Source organism: Lissotriton vulgaris, chromosome 5 (genome assembly GCF_964263255.1).
Source record: "Lissotriton vulgaris chromosome 5, aLisVul1.2, whole genome shotgun sequence".
NCBI classification, from domain to species: domain Eukaryota; kingdom Metazoa; phylum Chordata; class Amphibia; order Caudata; family Salamandridae; genus Lissotriton; species Lissotriton vulgaris.
Genome location: NC_141693.1, coordinates 260,710,277 through 260,726,261, shown reverse-complemented (window position 1 = coordinate 260,726,261; position 15,985 = coordinate 260,710,277).

Here is a 15,985-nt window from a genome sequence, read left to right as displayed (position 1 = left end):
AATGGTGGGAGAAGCATGGCGGGGGCAAAAAAGCCTGAGGTACAACTATAGCGTTTGCAGGAGACAGTGATAGGGTAGTCAGGAACACAGCTTTATTTTCTACAGGTGGCAGAAATAAGGGACCAGCAGATGTAGAGTCAATGTACAATCTCTTCCATCTACATGAGCAGGTATACGGTGGTCTTTAATATAGAGCAGGATAGCTATATCTGTACTCGGCGTTTAGTGCAGCAAGTATGAAGCCAGTACGCAGCATCACCCCGTCTGGATTGAGAGGTAGAACAGGAGGATATGGATTATGGGCAAAGTAATTACTGCTTCAAGTGTTTTATACATCCCAATTTCTCACCTGCACAGAGTTTGATCTACAGCAGACATATTCTCTGGCCAATGGAGACATCACGACTGGACACTTCATTATATAATGGTCACTCCGAGCAGCTTCTGCTAAATACTTTTTAAAGATCCGGATCGTCAAAATATAGTTCCCATTCTGAAATATTAAAGGCCAAATGAGATACAAATCCAGTTATTGTACATCAGCTCTAGTTACATACCCCCCTATAGAAACTGTACTTATGTCTGATCAGGAAAATAAGGGATGAGGCACTGTCTAGCCACCGCATTGTAGCCAATTGATATAAAGAATGTATTTTCCCCAAACAAATTAATGGGCTGAGATGGACAAGTACCAGTGTCTGCACTTGTCGTCCCCCCCTAAAATATGTTCATGTCCAGAAACATAATTTAAGCAGCAACCAATGGATGAACAACAGAAAGTCCTGCTCTCTGTAAAGAGCAAATTCATGTCATAGCTGTACTAGTTTCCCAACTGGCCTGGTGGTAGGAAGTAAACATTAAGAAGCAAACCAATGAACAATGGTATTTATTCAATACTAACGAGACTATCCAGAGTGGTCGACATTACCTCGAAGACCCTCTGCAAACACTGGGCCAGCATTCTCTAAATCTTATGAATTTTCCTTGTCTCCAACAAAAGTAACTTTACTTGAAGGGCCTCTGCTAGGCTCTGATCCTGTTTTTTTACCTTCTGACGCCCATACCCATAGCAACATGGCAAGATATGCAAGGTTGAGAACACAGAACTCATGGGTGGTGGTAAGACATGGATTTATAAGGAGCATAACAGCAGCAGTGCCACAAATAGGGCAGATTGTTGAGAAGGCTGATTTCCTTTGCAGAATCCAGAAAGTGAAGGGAGATATCAAGTTTAGCAGAAGACTAAAGGAAGCATTACTTAGTTGTAATAACAGTTCTCTGTCCTGGGTTTTCTCTCTGAGTTCATAAACACATGGATACCTCTATGCAGGATGTGTGTCTGTAAGAAAGTAGGATCTTCTTTCATGTGTACCCCACTTTTTAGCTTGTGTTATGCTATTTTCTGACTAGTCTGACTGGGATCCTGCTAATCAGGACCCCAGTCACTGTGCTTTCTCCCTAAATTTGATAATGGTAAGTACTTTGGTACCTCCACAATTGGCTACTGGTGTACCCTTGTACGTCCCTAGTATATGGTACTAAGGTACACCAGGGGTCTCCTATGGGCTGCAGAATGTATTCAAGGTTTGAGTGGTTAGAGACCACTCAAACCTTGACTACAGTCCTGCCATTGCAGCCTGTGTGAGTGGGTTCTTGCACCCCTCACCACAGATATGTTTCATTATATCTGAGGTCACTACACTTACCTACGTCCACGCGCTACGGCCGCGCCGAAGGTGCGCCAAAGGTGAGCCCGTCTACGCCCGTCCGCGCCTGGACCGCGCCCAGCGCCAGACCCCCTGGCCCCCGTACCTCCCACACCACCCGCATTACATACGACGCCTCCACCCTCCTTGCCCTTAAACCCGGCCGACTCCCCAACTGCGCCCAAGCCGCTCCTGGACACACCCATGGACCCTTCTCCTGCAACTCCTGCAAGTTCGACGGCACCAAGCACATCTCCTCATCCACGAACACACAACAGATAACTGACTCCAACCACCTAAAATGCATCCTGCTCAACACCCGCTCAGTCCACAGACACGCCATCGACCTCTGGAACCTGCTAGACACCATTTCTCCCGACGTCGCCTTCCTTACAGAAACATGGATGAATGCCTCATCAGCCCCAGACATCACCATTGCCATCCCGGAAGGATACAAGATCATCCGTAAGGACCGCACCGACCAAACAGGAGGAGGCATCGCTATTGTCCATAAGAACTCCATCCGCATCTCAACCAGCTCAGACGTCAACCTTGCAAGCGCCGAACACCTTCACTTCCAGATCCACACCGACCCCAAGACCACAATCAGAGGCACACTCCTCTACCGACCTCCAGGACCCCGTGCACAATTCAGCGACGTTATCACTGACTTTATCACCCCACACGCCCTCCCCTTCGAGGAATACATTCTACTGGGAGACCTCAACTTTCACCTGGAAAAGAGCAATGACAGCAACGCCACCTCCATTCTGGACAATCTCGCCAACCTCGGACTCAAACAACTTGTCACTACGCCCACCCACATCGCAGGTCACACACTCGACCCTATCTTCACCTCCAGCAAACATGTCTCCTTCAGTCACACCACTACTCTCCATTGGACGGACCACAGCTGCGTACACTTTATCTACAATAAGACCACAACTCACAACCATCCTCAACCTACTCTGCGAAGAAACTGGAACAAAATCGCCATCGACCAGATCTCCTCATCGCTTCTTCTAAACCCCCCTGCCCACTCTTCAAACCCCGACCAAGCAGCCATTAACCTCACCCAATGGCTATCCAACAGCGCCGACATCCTAGCACCGCTGAAAAAACGTCAAATCAAACTAGGCAGCAAAAACGCCTCCTGGTTCAACGATGATCTTAAGAAATCGAAGAAACTCTGTCGCTCCCTCGAGAAGGCCTGGAAAAAAGACCCAAACACCAGCACCAGGGACGCCTTCAAAAACGCCACCCGCATACACCACCAACTAATCGGAGCTGCCAAGAAAGCCGCATTCAAAGACCGACTAGACAACAACGCCCACAATAGCAAGGAATTATTCAACATCGTCAAAGAATTTACCAACCCCTCAGCCAACTCCAATGATATCACCCCCTCTCAAGCCCTCTGCGACTCCCTAGCTTCGTTCTTCCACAACAAAATCGCAGACATCCACAACAGCTTCGACAACCGACCCGGAGACCAACCCACCCAACCTTCTGCAGGACCTTCACCCCCCTTGAACATCCTTAATGACTGGAACCCAATCTACACTGAGGACACCATCCACCTGATGAACTCCATCCACTCAGGATCCCCCACAGACCCCTGCCCTCACCACATCTTCAACAAAGCAGACTCCATCATAGCACCACACCTCCGAGACGTCATCAACTGCTCACTCAGCTCCGCCACCTTCCCAGAAAGCTGGAAACACGCAGAACTTAGCGCCCTTCTGAAAAAACCCACAGCGGACCCCACCGAACTCAAGAACTACCGCCCCATCTCGCTCCTTCCATTCCCGGCCAAAGTCATCGAGAAAGCCGTCAACAACCAGCTCGCCGCCTTCCTCGAAAGCAACAAATCCCTCGACTCCTCACAGTCCGGCTTCCGAGCCAAACACAGCACGGAGACCGCCCTCATCGCAGCAACAGACGACATTCGAACTCTACTGGACAATGGAGACACAGTCGCCCTCATCCTCCTCGACCTCTCGGCAGCCTTCGACACAGTCTGCCATAGCACTCTTCTACAGCGCCTCAAAAACATCGGAATCCAAGGAAAAGCACTGGAATGGATCACCTCGTTCCTCACGGGAAGAACCCAGAGAGTCCGCCTCCCACCATTCAACTCAGAGGCCTCTGAAGTCATCTGCGGCGTACCCCAAGGGTCCTCACTCAGTCCCACCCTCTTCAACGTTTACATGAGCCCCCTCGCGGCCATCGCACGCCAACACAACCTCAACATCATCTCCTACGCGGATGACACTCAACTGATCCTATCACTCACCAAAGACCCTAACGGCGCCAAAACCAACCTACATGAAGGAATGAAAGAAGTAGCTGAGTGGATGAAGCACAGCCGTCTGAAATTGAACTCAGACAAAACAGAAGTCCTTATCTTAGGTACCTCCCCCTCCACTTGGGATGACTCTTGGTGGCCAGAGGCCCTTGGAAAAGCACCCATCCCAACGGACCACGCACGGAACCTGGGCGTCATCCTGGACTCCTCACTCTCTATGAACAGACAAGTCAACGCCGTTTCATCATCATGCTTCAACATTCTTCGCATGCTCAAAAAAACATTTCGCTGGATCCCCACCGAAACCAGAAAAACAGTCACCCATGCACTGGTTACAAGCCGCCTGGACTACGGAAACACCCTATACGCCGGTATCACCGCAAAACTCCAGAAAAAACTCCAACGCATCCAGAACGCATCAGCCAGACTCATACTAGACATCCCGCGTAAAGACCACATCTCTAGTCACCTGAAAAACCTCCACTGGCTCCCCGTCAATAAGAGGATTACTTTCCGCCTCCTAACCCACGCACACAAAGCACTTTACGATCTTGGACCCGAATGCCTCAACACACGACTTTCCTTCTACACCCTCTCTCGCCAGTTACGATCTTCCAACCAAGCCCTTGGTACCGTACCTCGCATCAATAAAACCACCATGGGAGGTAGATCCTTCTCCTACCTCGCAGCTAAAACCTGGAACTCACTCCCCACTCACCTTCGTCTCACTCAGAACCACCTTGCATTCAGAAAGCAACTTAAAACTTGGATATTTGACAAGTAATCCCCCCCCTTCTTCAAGCGCCTTGAGACCCTCCGGGTATGTAGCGCGCTATACAAATCCTTTGACTTGACTTGACCTATAAGTCACCCCTATGGCTGGCTCTTCAGTGCTGAGGGCAGGGTGCTTCGTTACAAGTGTGAAGGTGCCCATGCATGAGCAGGGCACCCCTACAAACCCCGGAGTCGATTCTCCAGGCTTTGTAAGTGCAGTCAGCCATTTAATACATATAGTGGACATCAAGTCAATGACGAGATGTCTAACTATATATTGTCTGCACCGAAACGTTCATGTTTGGTATCAAACATGTTGGAATCCTAGCCCAAAACTGATTAAAGTGTTGGATGTAGGTCCCCTCAAAGTCTAGAGGGCTCCCCTAGGGTGCACCCTGTATTGCCAGTACCGGCCTTTCAGGGTCTAACAGCAAGCTAGTGCTGCTGCCGACCACAGACACGATTCTGCCCTCCTGCTGCTGAGCCAAGCTTGAACAGGCAAAGGAAGAACAATAGGTTTCCCGTCACAGAGAGGACCACCTCCCAGACAGGACAGTGGGTGGGGGGCACTTGCCAGCACCACCAGACTGCTTTAAAGGGCACATTTGGTGCCCTCCTTGCATACTCCACTTTGAGCCAGTTCAGGGAGCCCTTGGCTCCCGCTATGGTGCGAAACTTGGCAAAGGACATGGCAGTATCCTCCCCTCTGTTCTACCCCTCCTCTGGGAGGGACCCTTGAATCATCTCAACCCTTTCCCTAGGGTACTTAAGGGCTTACCAGTGGGTGGCTCTTCAGATTCATTGTGGAACAAGGTTCAAACTCAAAACCACTTCAACTTAAACCTTCTGGGCACCATGGACTTCGCCTGAAACCAAAACTGCACAAAGGAAGACTCTTGCTGCTCCTGGTCTGGCTGTTCTGCAAGTCATCTTCGTTGTCTGTGCCTGTGCTTCATCATGGTTCCTCTCTAGGCCTGTGGGCATCAAAGACACCTGAAGGAATCTCCCTTGGAGTGAAGGAGTCACTCCCCTGCATCTATAGGTACAGCAACAAAGCTGACCAGTCTGCTGCTCCTGATGTCCCACGGCCTACGTAAGGCTCAGCAACACAGGTGGTGGTTCTGCAACCCCCTTGAGGCCCGACCTGTTCTCTCATCAACTTTGAGGCAAGTATCCCTCGTCAAAACTGCTGGAACAGAGGAACCCCTGTGCACCATGCCGACTTGCTGTTGTCAAGGCTTGTTGGCTCTGTCCTCCAGAGATCTTTGGGCAACAAGAAGCTCCAGCCTCCAGCATTTCCTCCTACCAAGATCTTTGTCCTCGCCGTATCCTCTGCACCGTGGGCCTATATCTTTGGTGAGCTGCTCGAGGTCCTCTTGCGACTCCTGTGCCTTCGGCCTGTGGGTCCTCTTGAGGGTCTTCTTTAGCTTCAGTTGGCTCCCCTTCTTGCTCGGGGCCTGCTCTGATTCTCCTGCAATTGGAGAGTCCCTTGGACCTTGCTTGTCCCAACGAATGTATGACGTTACAACGCATACATTTACAATGCATGCCTTTACAACACAGTTTTTACATTGCAACATCCTTTACAACGCATTCTTTTACAAAGCATGCCATTATATCGCATTTTCAGAAACTACCTTTACAACGCATTCCATTACATCGCATTATACCTTTGCAACGCATACCATTACATTGCATTTAAGGTAAGTGTTGGATAGTATAGGGGTAAAAATTACTATTCTAACTCCAGGGAGTGCAACAGTAGTAGGGTAAGTGTTGGATAGTGTAGGGGTAAAAATTACTATTCTAACTCCAGTGAGTGCAACAGTAGAGTAAGTGTTGGGGTAAAAAATTACTATTCTAACTCCAGTGAGTGTAACAGTAGGGTAAGTGTTGGATAGTGTAAGGATATTATGCCTTGTAATGGTATGCGTTGTAATGACTTGCGATGTAATGCCTGTGTTGTAGTGACATGCATTGTAATGACATGCGTTGTAGTGACATGCAATGTAATGGCTGCGTTGTAATGACATGCGATGTAAAGGATGTTACGCTGTAATGACTGCTATGTAAAGGTAGTGCGATGTAATGAGTGTGTTGTAAAGGTTGATTTCCGGTCCCAACCCTGCACCTTTTTAGTTTACCACGTCTGTTGCTGCTGCCAAGGCTTGTTGGTGCTCCCGCCGGACACAGTCCCCCTGGTTCTTGACTTCCGACATGGGGCAGCTCGTGAATGGCTCCTGATCTTCCACAGCATCACCTGATCCTCACAGTTGCAGCAACAAGGTCACCATCATCACTCCTGCATCTTCCGTCATCGGTGGCCATTGGTTTTCCATGCCTCCTGGTCACCTCCGAGTGATAAACTCTGTCCCCTCCTCTTGCAGGTACTTCTCTTCAAGAATCCATCCTTAGATTCCACAGAACTCTTCCACCTTCTTAACCAGCGGCATCTTTCCTGAAGTCCTACATTGTGGTCTACAGCGGTTTCCGACGTCACTAAACACCTAAGCACCCAGCTTCTCTGGTGTAGGTATCCTGGTTCCTGGGGTATCCATGGGTCAATCAATCAATCAAAGACATTTATAGAGCGCGCTACCTACCCGTAGGGTCTCGAGGCGCTTTGGGGGGGGGGGGGGGGTGCCGCTACTGCTCGAACAGCCAGGTCTTGAGCTGCTTCCTGAAGGAGAGGTGGTCTTGGGTCAGGCGCAGGTCGGCCGGGAGGGAGTTCCAGGTCTTGGCGGCCAGGTAGGAGAAGGACCTTCCTCCTGTAGTGGCTCTGCGGATGCGTGGGACGGCGGCGAGGGCGTGGCTGGCGGATCGGAGGTGGCGTTTGGGAGCGTAGAAGTTGATTCGGTTGTTGAGGTAGCTCGGGCCTTGGTCGTGGGGAGCTTTGTGTGCGTGGGTAAGGAGGCGGAAGGTGATTCTCTTGTTGACCGGGAGCCAGTGCAGGTCTCTTAGGTGTCCGGAGATGTGGCTGTGTCGTGGGATGTCGAGGATGAGTCTGGCTGAGGCGTTCTGGATGCGCTGGAGCCTCTTCTGGATCTTGGCGGTGGTTCCGGCATAGAGTGCGTTGCCGTAGTCCAGTCGGCTGGTGACGAGGGCCTGGGTGACGGTCTTCCTGGTCTCTGCGGGGATCCACCGGAAGATCTTCCGCAGCATGCGCAGGATGTTGAAGCATGACGAGGAGACGGCGTTGACTTGCCTGGTCATGGAGAGGGAGGAGTCCAAGATGAAACCCAGGTTGCGTGGGTGGTCCGTCGGTTTGGGTGCGGTGCCCAGGGCGGGGGGCCACCAGGAGTCGTCCCAGGCGGAGGGCGAGGAGCCCAGGATGAGGACCTCCGTCTTATCTGTGTTCAGCTTCAGGCGGCTCGTCGTCATCCACTCGGCTACCTCTCTCATCCCTTCGTGCAGGTTGGCTCTGGCGGTGGCGGGGTCGTTGGTCAGGGAGAGGATCAGCTGGGTGTCGTCGGCGTAGGAGATTATGTTGAGGTTGTGTTGGCGTGCGATGGCCGCGAGGGGGCTCATGTAGACGTTGAAGAGAGTCGGGCTCAGTGAGGATCCTTGAGGGACGCCGCAGATGACTTTGGTGGCCTCTGACTTGTACGGTGGTAGGCGGACTCTTTGTGTTCTTCCGTCGAGAAAGGAGACGATCCATTCCAGCGCCTTCTCCTGGATTCCGACGTTGCTGAGGCGCTGCACTAGGGTGCGGTGGCAGACCGTGTCGAACGCCGCGGAGAGGTCTAGGAGGATGAGGGCCGCTGTTTCCCCGCTGTCCATCAGGGCTCGGATGTCGTCGGTGGCGGCGGTGAGGGCGGTCTCGGTGCTGTGGTTGGTACGGAAACCGGACTGCGATGGGTCGAGGGATCCATTCGTCTCGAGGAAGGCGGCCAGCTGTTTGTTGACGGTCTTCTCGATGGGTGGGGTGAGTCTCCAACCCTCTGTCTTCCATGGGGTATCTTCGGGGTCCACTGGAAAGCATCCTCCTTGAAAGCTGCAACCACGACTTTCCCATTGACTTGCATTGAGTACACTCTGTGTTTCCTCTCTACACACAGCCTCCGTGGGGTTCCTGGGTACCTATCTCGGGTGGTTCCTTGTGTCTCTAGCTCTTCCGAGCCTTCTGTTCCAAGTCCCAACTTCAGTCGCAGTTTGCATTCCACTTCTTTAGTATATGGTTTGGCCTCCCCCTCGAGACCAATGTGTATTTGGGCTTGCTTACCTGTTAACATCTGAAATGTTGTGTGTGTATTGTGTTGATATCTCCGGGTAGGAGATATACCAAAGGGTTAGCGAATGTGTATAATAAATATACTTATTTTTATAACTACACTGCGTGTTTCTTTTTCTACTAAGCCAGCCTCCTAGAGTGTCATACTGCAAAACATTTTTTAATGTATAAATGTTTCAGTTTTTTACCTATTTAACTAATTTAACTAATTACAAGTTTAGAGCCAACATTTTCTGCCTTACAATTAAATAAATTACACCACATCAGCTACAAAAAGTAAAAGTATATCTGAATGAAAACATAATTTCAGCAAAATATTTTAAAACTTAAAAAGCAGGGAATGGTGCTCCTGTACACAAATGTGTATAGTGAGAAAGAAAATAAGTTACTTACCTGTAACTGCAGTTCTCTCATATTGGTATCTTTCATAGATTCACATACTTGAATCATTCCCCATCATCGAAGTTGCGAGTCCCATGGTACCATAGTAAAGCAGTATGCATCAGTATCATAGGCTATAATGGCAATGAAAAGTCTGTTTAATAGCCTATCTATGTCCTTTTAAAAAAAGGATGAACTTGAACTATAACCAATCAGGGGACAGTAGGGTATGGCCATAACTTACTAGATTTAATACTCATTTGTTCGATGTTATTTCTCTCCATTGAGGGAGGTGGTTGGACATATTCGCACCCACGAGATGGGAAGGAGTGGATTTAGCCGGTACCTGGTCTAGGTCACTGTTTGCGACCTGCATCTCAACTCTGCGTAGGTTGCTTCCGGTGAGGGCCTTGTTTGTTAGAGACTGCTGAGGGAGGTTGACAGTACGCCTGAGTTTTGTAGGAGGATCTTTATTGGGATTGTTGGTATTGCTGGGTGCACTGATAACCTCCTCTGTAAGTAGAGAAAACTCTTCCTTGAGCCCCCCGCGAAAGGGCAACTTCTTAAACTGAAGGATGCCTAGGGACCTAGCTGTATCTGTGTCCGTTGTTATGGTGAGAAGAGCATCATCTGTGAGCTTTCCAAATAGCATTTCTACATCACAGGCCATGTCGAATATTTTTGGTTGTACCTCCGGTTTGAAAGATATGGCTTTAAGCCATCCTGCAAAAACAACAGTTGATGGACAGAATGCAGAACAATGTCATACATTCACCCCAGTATAGAGATCTGGGCCTAAATCCATCGTTTCTTTGCTCACCATGCCATTCCAGTTTGAACCAAGCCATATGCAAATCAGTTTTGATGCTGTGCCCCATGGGAACAGTCCAGCCCGAACTGCCAAGCCAGGTCCTCCCTGCCTGAAAACAAGCATCCTAGGACCGGTTTCAGGCTTTCAGCCCTCATCAGCCAGGATAGCTTGATTCCTGTGGCATGGAGAGCACGGGACTCAAGTCTGAGCATACCCGTCCCACTCGGGGTGACAAATGCAAAAACAATAGTTGATGGACAGAATGCAGAACAATGTCAGACATTCACCCCAGTGCAGAGATCTGGGCCAAAATCCATCGTTTTTTTGCTCACCATGCCATTCCAGTTTGAACCCAGCCATATGCAAATCAGTCTTGACCCTGTGCCCCATGGGAACAGTCCAGCCCGAACTGCCAAGCCAGGTCCTCCCTGGACTGGAAACAAGCATCCTAGGACGGGTTTTTGGCTTTCAGCCCTCATCAGCCAGGATTGCTTGGTTCCAGTGGCATGGAGATCATGGGGCTCACGTCTGAGCATACCCGTCCCACTCGGAGTGACAAATGCAAAAACAACAGTTGATGGACAGAATGCAGAACAATGTCATACATTCACCCCAGTACAGAGATCTGGGCCTAAATCCATTGTTTTTTTTGCTCACCATGCCATTTCAGTTTGAACCCAGCCATATGCAAATCAGTCTTGACCCTGTGCCTCATGGGAACAGTTCAGCCCGAACTGCCAAGTCAGGTCCTCCCTGGATTGAAAACAAGCATCCTAGGACCGGTTTCGGGCTTTCAGCCCTCATTAGCCAGGATAGCTTGATTCCAGTGACACGTCTGAGTATAATGATGATGGATTAAACTCAAATCAGTTGACTAGGGGTGAGTGTTTGATTTGCTCAAACGCTCTGTCCATCATCCCCTTTGGGTTCGCTTTGTTCGCCCTAAGTTGGCAGGGTATGCCCAGACGTGGGTCCCTTGCTCACTTCGCCACTGGATTCCAGATAGACTGGCTGATGAGGCTTATGAACCCGAAACCGGTCCCAGGATGCTTGTTTCCGGTTCAGGGAAGACCTGGCATGGCAGTTCGGGCTGGACTGTTCCCATGAGGCACAGGGTCAGACTAATTTGCATATGGCCATGTCTGAACTGGGGTGGTGGAGTGAGCTAAAGAATGATAATGGATTAAACCCATATCAGTTGCCTGGGGGTGAGTGTTTGATTTGCTTAAACGCTCCGTCCATAATCCCCTTTGGTATCGCTTTAAGTCATCCTTGGCATCTCAAGACCGCTGGTCCAGCTAACTGAGGAAAGCCATTGGAGGCAATATTCATTGCGCAATCTATAATCTCAGAGGAAATGCACTCTCCTTCGTGGAGAATCTTTCTGTCTTCTGCCTTCATGTCCTCATGTAATAAGTCAATAAGGTTTCTGAAATCTGACCACATCTGACGATCATAACGATCTATGATCACCAGGAAGTTGGCCGCTTGAACAGTTATAGCAGACATTAGGGTGAATTTCTTCCCTATATTATATAAGCGCCTGCCTTCCTTGTCTGGTGGCACAGAAATGGGTGCACATTTTTGGATCGCCTTTGAGCCACTTGTGAAATCACAGAATAAGGTTTGGGATGACCTGTGAGAGAAGCAGGGATGGGGGGTGGTACTGCTGCCACTGTAGCCAGGTTTCTCATATTCCTAACCCTCTCCTCCCAGATATAGTCAATGATGGCGATGGCTCATATTGATTTCCTTGCTTGCTCTTTGAAGTCATTGAGAAAACAGTCTAACTGTTTAACAGAGTTTGGAACATGAAATTGTGTAGCAGCCTGGCGCATTAGGTTATGAAAGCCACCAATGTCCTCTGAGGGAGATTCTGAAGGATGTGGCAGTGGAAGCAATGGAGTGGGGACTAGGTAGTCGCACCACTCATCCCATGGGGGTTGGGGTTCAGGAAGCTTGCCTTCCGTTCCTTTCATCCTCAGAAGATGTTGGATCCTCTCTTGGTGGCGCTGCAGTGTTTGACGCAGGTGTCATGCTAGCTGTCATAGGTGGAGGAATGTGCCTTGGTGCAGTTGGAGAAGCAGTTTGAGGTGGCACTATTGGCTGCTCCTGTGGAGGATCAGGAAATCTCTTCCTGTAATCTTGCAGCATGGCCTGTAGATCTTGAACCAGAGACATGAGCATCTGCACTTCATCATACCTGGGCTGCGGATGAGGATTGTATTGATAATGTTCATAATGCCTCTTGGGAGGGGCATAACAGTGATGGTAATAAGGTTTGTCCTATTCATCTTCATCGTCCTCCTGGGATTTGACCCGGGGTGTTGATGGGCTGTGCTCTTCGCCAAAAGGTCAGTGGTCGATCAATTCCTCTGTGTCTAAGAGGTGACTTGGTAGAAGAGGTGAGCACCTAACTAGGAGATGTCAACTAAGGTCTTAAAGCTGTTTTGGTGATCTTTGTGATTTTTATCAAGTTATTTTTAAGGTAAATTGCAGCATGGACAGAAGGAATTCTGATGTCGCAGTCATCGGCGCCGTTGTCGATGATTTCTCTATCAATGGTGTCGTCATCGACAGTGTATTCGTTGACGGAGTCTTTGGGAGTTAAGCCGACGTTGCCTCTGATAACAGTGCTCTTGACGACGAGATGGGCATGTCGACCATGGTCTGGTGGACGAGACGGTGGTCACTGTTTTCGTTGATACTGGTGTCAACAGTGAAGTCATCATCGACAGGGCTCTGAGAGGATTTTTACTCCTCGATGTGAATGATTCTGAGGAGGAAGAATGCAACCGTTTCCCTGTTTTTCTAGATGGAGCACTGGGCTGTGAGGAGCCCTTCTCTGTGGAGGTGAATTTGGCTTTCTCCTTTCTCAAAGGGTGTTTAGGGTGAGTATTTAAGGCCTTCCTGCCCTCCTCAGATGTTACTTGGTCAGAGGTATCACTGTCTTCTTCAGAAGTAGTGATTTCTAAATTTTAGACTTCTTTAGCCAGAGAAGTAGCCTTCCCTCCCTGCCATTTAGAGTCCGAGAGGAAAGAAGTGTGACATCTTTTGCACTCCTTTACCTTATGTTGAGGGTAGAGGCAGTACAGACAGTCCTTATGTGGATTGTCCACATGTAGCCTTTTCTTTTCATAGGTTTTGCAGGATCTGCAGAGGTCTTCTTAGAAGTATCAAACATAGAAGCTGTAGATAAATCTGCAACTCTAAAGAAGAAAAACTGAGCAGAGCTCAAGGAGACTGCCTTCACACGACATGCAGTAGAAAATCTGAGGGACTCATCCTCTGTCTGGAGTGTCAAGGAGGGTGCTGTCACCTGATTGGTTATAGTTCAATGTTAGTCCTTTTTTTAAAAGGACATAGATAGGCTAATAAACTGACTTTTCATTGCCATTAAGCATACTATACTGATACATACTGCTTTACCATGGTACTGTGGGACTACGAATTTCAACGATGGGGAAAGATTCAAGCTACAGATTCAATCTATGAAAGATCCAGTATGTGGCTGTTTACCTCGATCTAGCTACCTAGTAACATAGGCTGTACCACTTCCATACACACAAGCGCCAAGACGCTGTGGCATTCGAGCACTATACAAACATATATCCTATTCTATCCTATCCTGGAGAATGACACTACTATTATTTAGGAATCTAGAAGCTCTACTGTTCCATCATAACAAGTAAGGTCACTGCAGATGGTCAATTTTTCCAGTCAGTTTGAGACTGGATCTACTAAGGTCCATTCTAAACTATGAATCGTGGAAGTTGGTTAATTTTTTTTTTTTTTTAGAGAATACCCTTGATAAACAAGTAGGATTACGAGTACCATTTGCTTCTCAAACATGGGATTCTCTCTGCGATTCATGGACAGTACAATAGACTTTCAAGTTTACCCCATACCTTGGAGGAGGGTAATCAGGATCATAGTGAGGAAATATTATGGATTGTCCAGGGGTGAGTCATCCACCAGAGATTGCTGTTCTGAGTAATAGTCTATGTGGTAATGTTATCAGCCGTCTAAATTCATTTCTGTTTTTTGGGTGCCCTTTTGTAACTTAGAGCGAGCAGCGGACCACCGACGGTTTGTGAAATCCTAGTAAACGTGCATGTTAAGGTTCTCACATTGCTCTGTGTATTTAACAGAGCAAGACGCCCAAGTGCACAGTGAAGCTTAGGGTTACATTGCAGCAAACGCCGGGTAAGAGCAACATTTTTGCCTGAGACAAGCAATTCCTCTTTCGTCTTCTTTTTCTCATAGTTATTATATATACCCTAATAGGTTTTTCACATTGTCAAATCAATGTCTAAATCACAAATCTGTCTTGTTTCTTAGTTGAAACTGCGGATCTTTTCAACCCCATACTTGTGTTAAATTTGGCAGAGGTATGTAATCATTTATGCATGTAACCTCCCACCTGTACTCTTTTTGGGGTAACAACGGAGGCATTTTTTAATGTTGTATTCTCACTCAGATTTGAATTGTCTCGTCAAATATGAAGTGTCATAAATTTCCACTCTCTAAGGTAAATGATATATTTAAGTATATTCTGTGTAGTTAGCTAAAATATTAATACACAACATCAAGGGTCTAAACTACTTTTAACTATCTGCACTATATGCATCCCCCTTTTTCTGTATGGATGAAGTTCCAGCAATTCAAATAATATTTTTTGAAGAGTCAAAATGTCAACATCTTACATTTTCATGCTTAGACTGCATTTGCCTTATTTATGGAGAAAATATATTCATCTATTATTGTCCTGTGTTCAATGCAATACAAAAAGAGTAGCCAAGCCTTGCGAAATATACACTGTCACTGAGCTGTACTCTGCACCTTTCACTACTAGCACCAATTCACGAGCACTACACCGCTTCACTATCTTTGTTCTCTATGGAGCACCAATTTTATACATTCAACAATATTGTATGTTAATTAGTGAAATTTCCCTTAATTATCTGATAGGATTGTATGTGAGTTTATTTATGGCCCATAACATGAGAACTTATAACCAGACTCCACTCTGAGTTTACTCAGCATAGATCATTTGGCTTTTTTTGTAACAGGTGATATTGAACAATACTATTTATCTGGGAATGGACTGCTTAAAGTAAGACAGACCAGTACAAAAAGCCCCATAGATAATGAAGAACACCTCAGCTTTGTGTGTGTCTTAAGTTTTATTTAAATAATATTAAAGAGCCCTCCTCATACTTAAGGTGCACAATGAGCTTCCTTCGGGTATTTAAGAATTCACAAGAGAGATATTAAACATGTCGCCTAATTACTGTGAAACTCTGAAATCACTTTGGTAGAAAAGATGAGTGAGCACCTCAAAGAAATGTTATTATGATGAAAATCATTTAATGTTCTCTTGTGAAAAGGATGAGCCTATCTATTTTGGAAGTAAATACCAACATTTAAATCCCAATGAAGAGACAGTGTTCCAATTTAAGAGCAACATTTTCCTAAGACTTTCCAGAAATCTCTTCACACAAGTGTCAAGCAGAGAAATGCCTTAAAAGAGAACTTGTGATATGTGGTAATGACCATCAAGTGTAGCCAGAATGCAGACATGTAAACCATATTTAGTTACACAATTAAAATAAAATAGTGTCGTTTCTTCATGACAAGTTCCCGGGTTCACCTTCTCCAAACACCAACTGAAGAACCTCTTTAAACTTGAAGTCATAAGATGTTCTTGTGGAAGGACACTTTGCCTTGTTTGGGTTAGCAATTTCATTGTCTAGATGATTTATATGGCC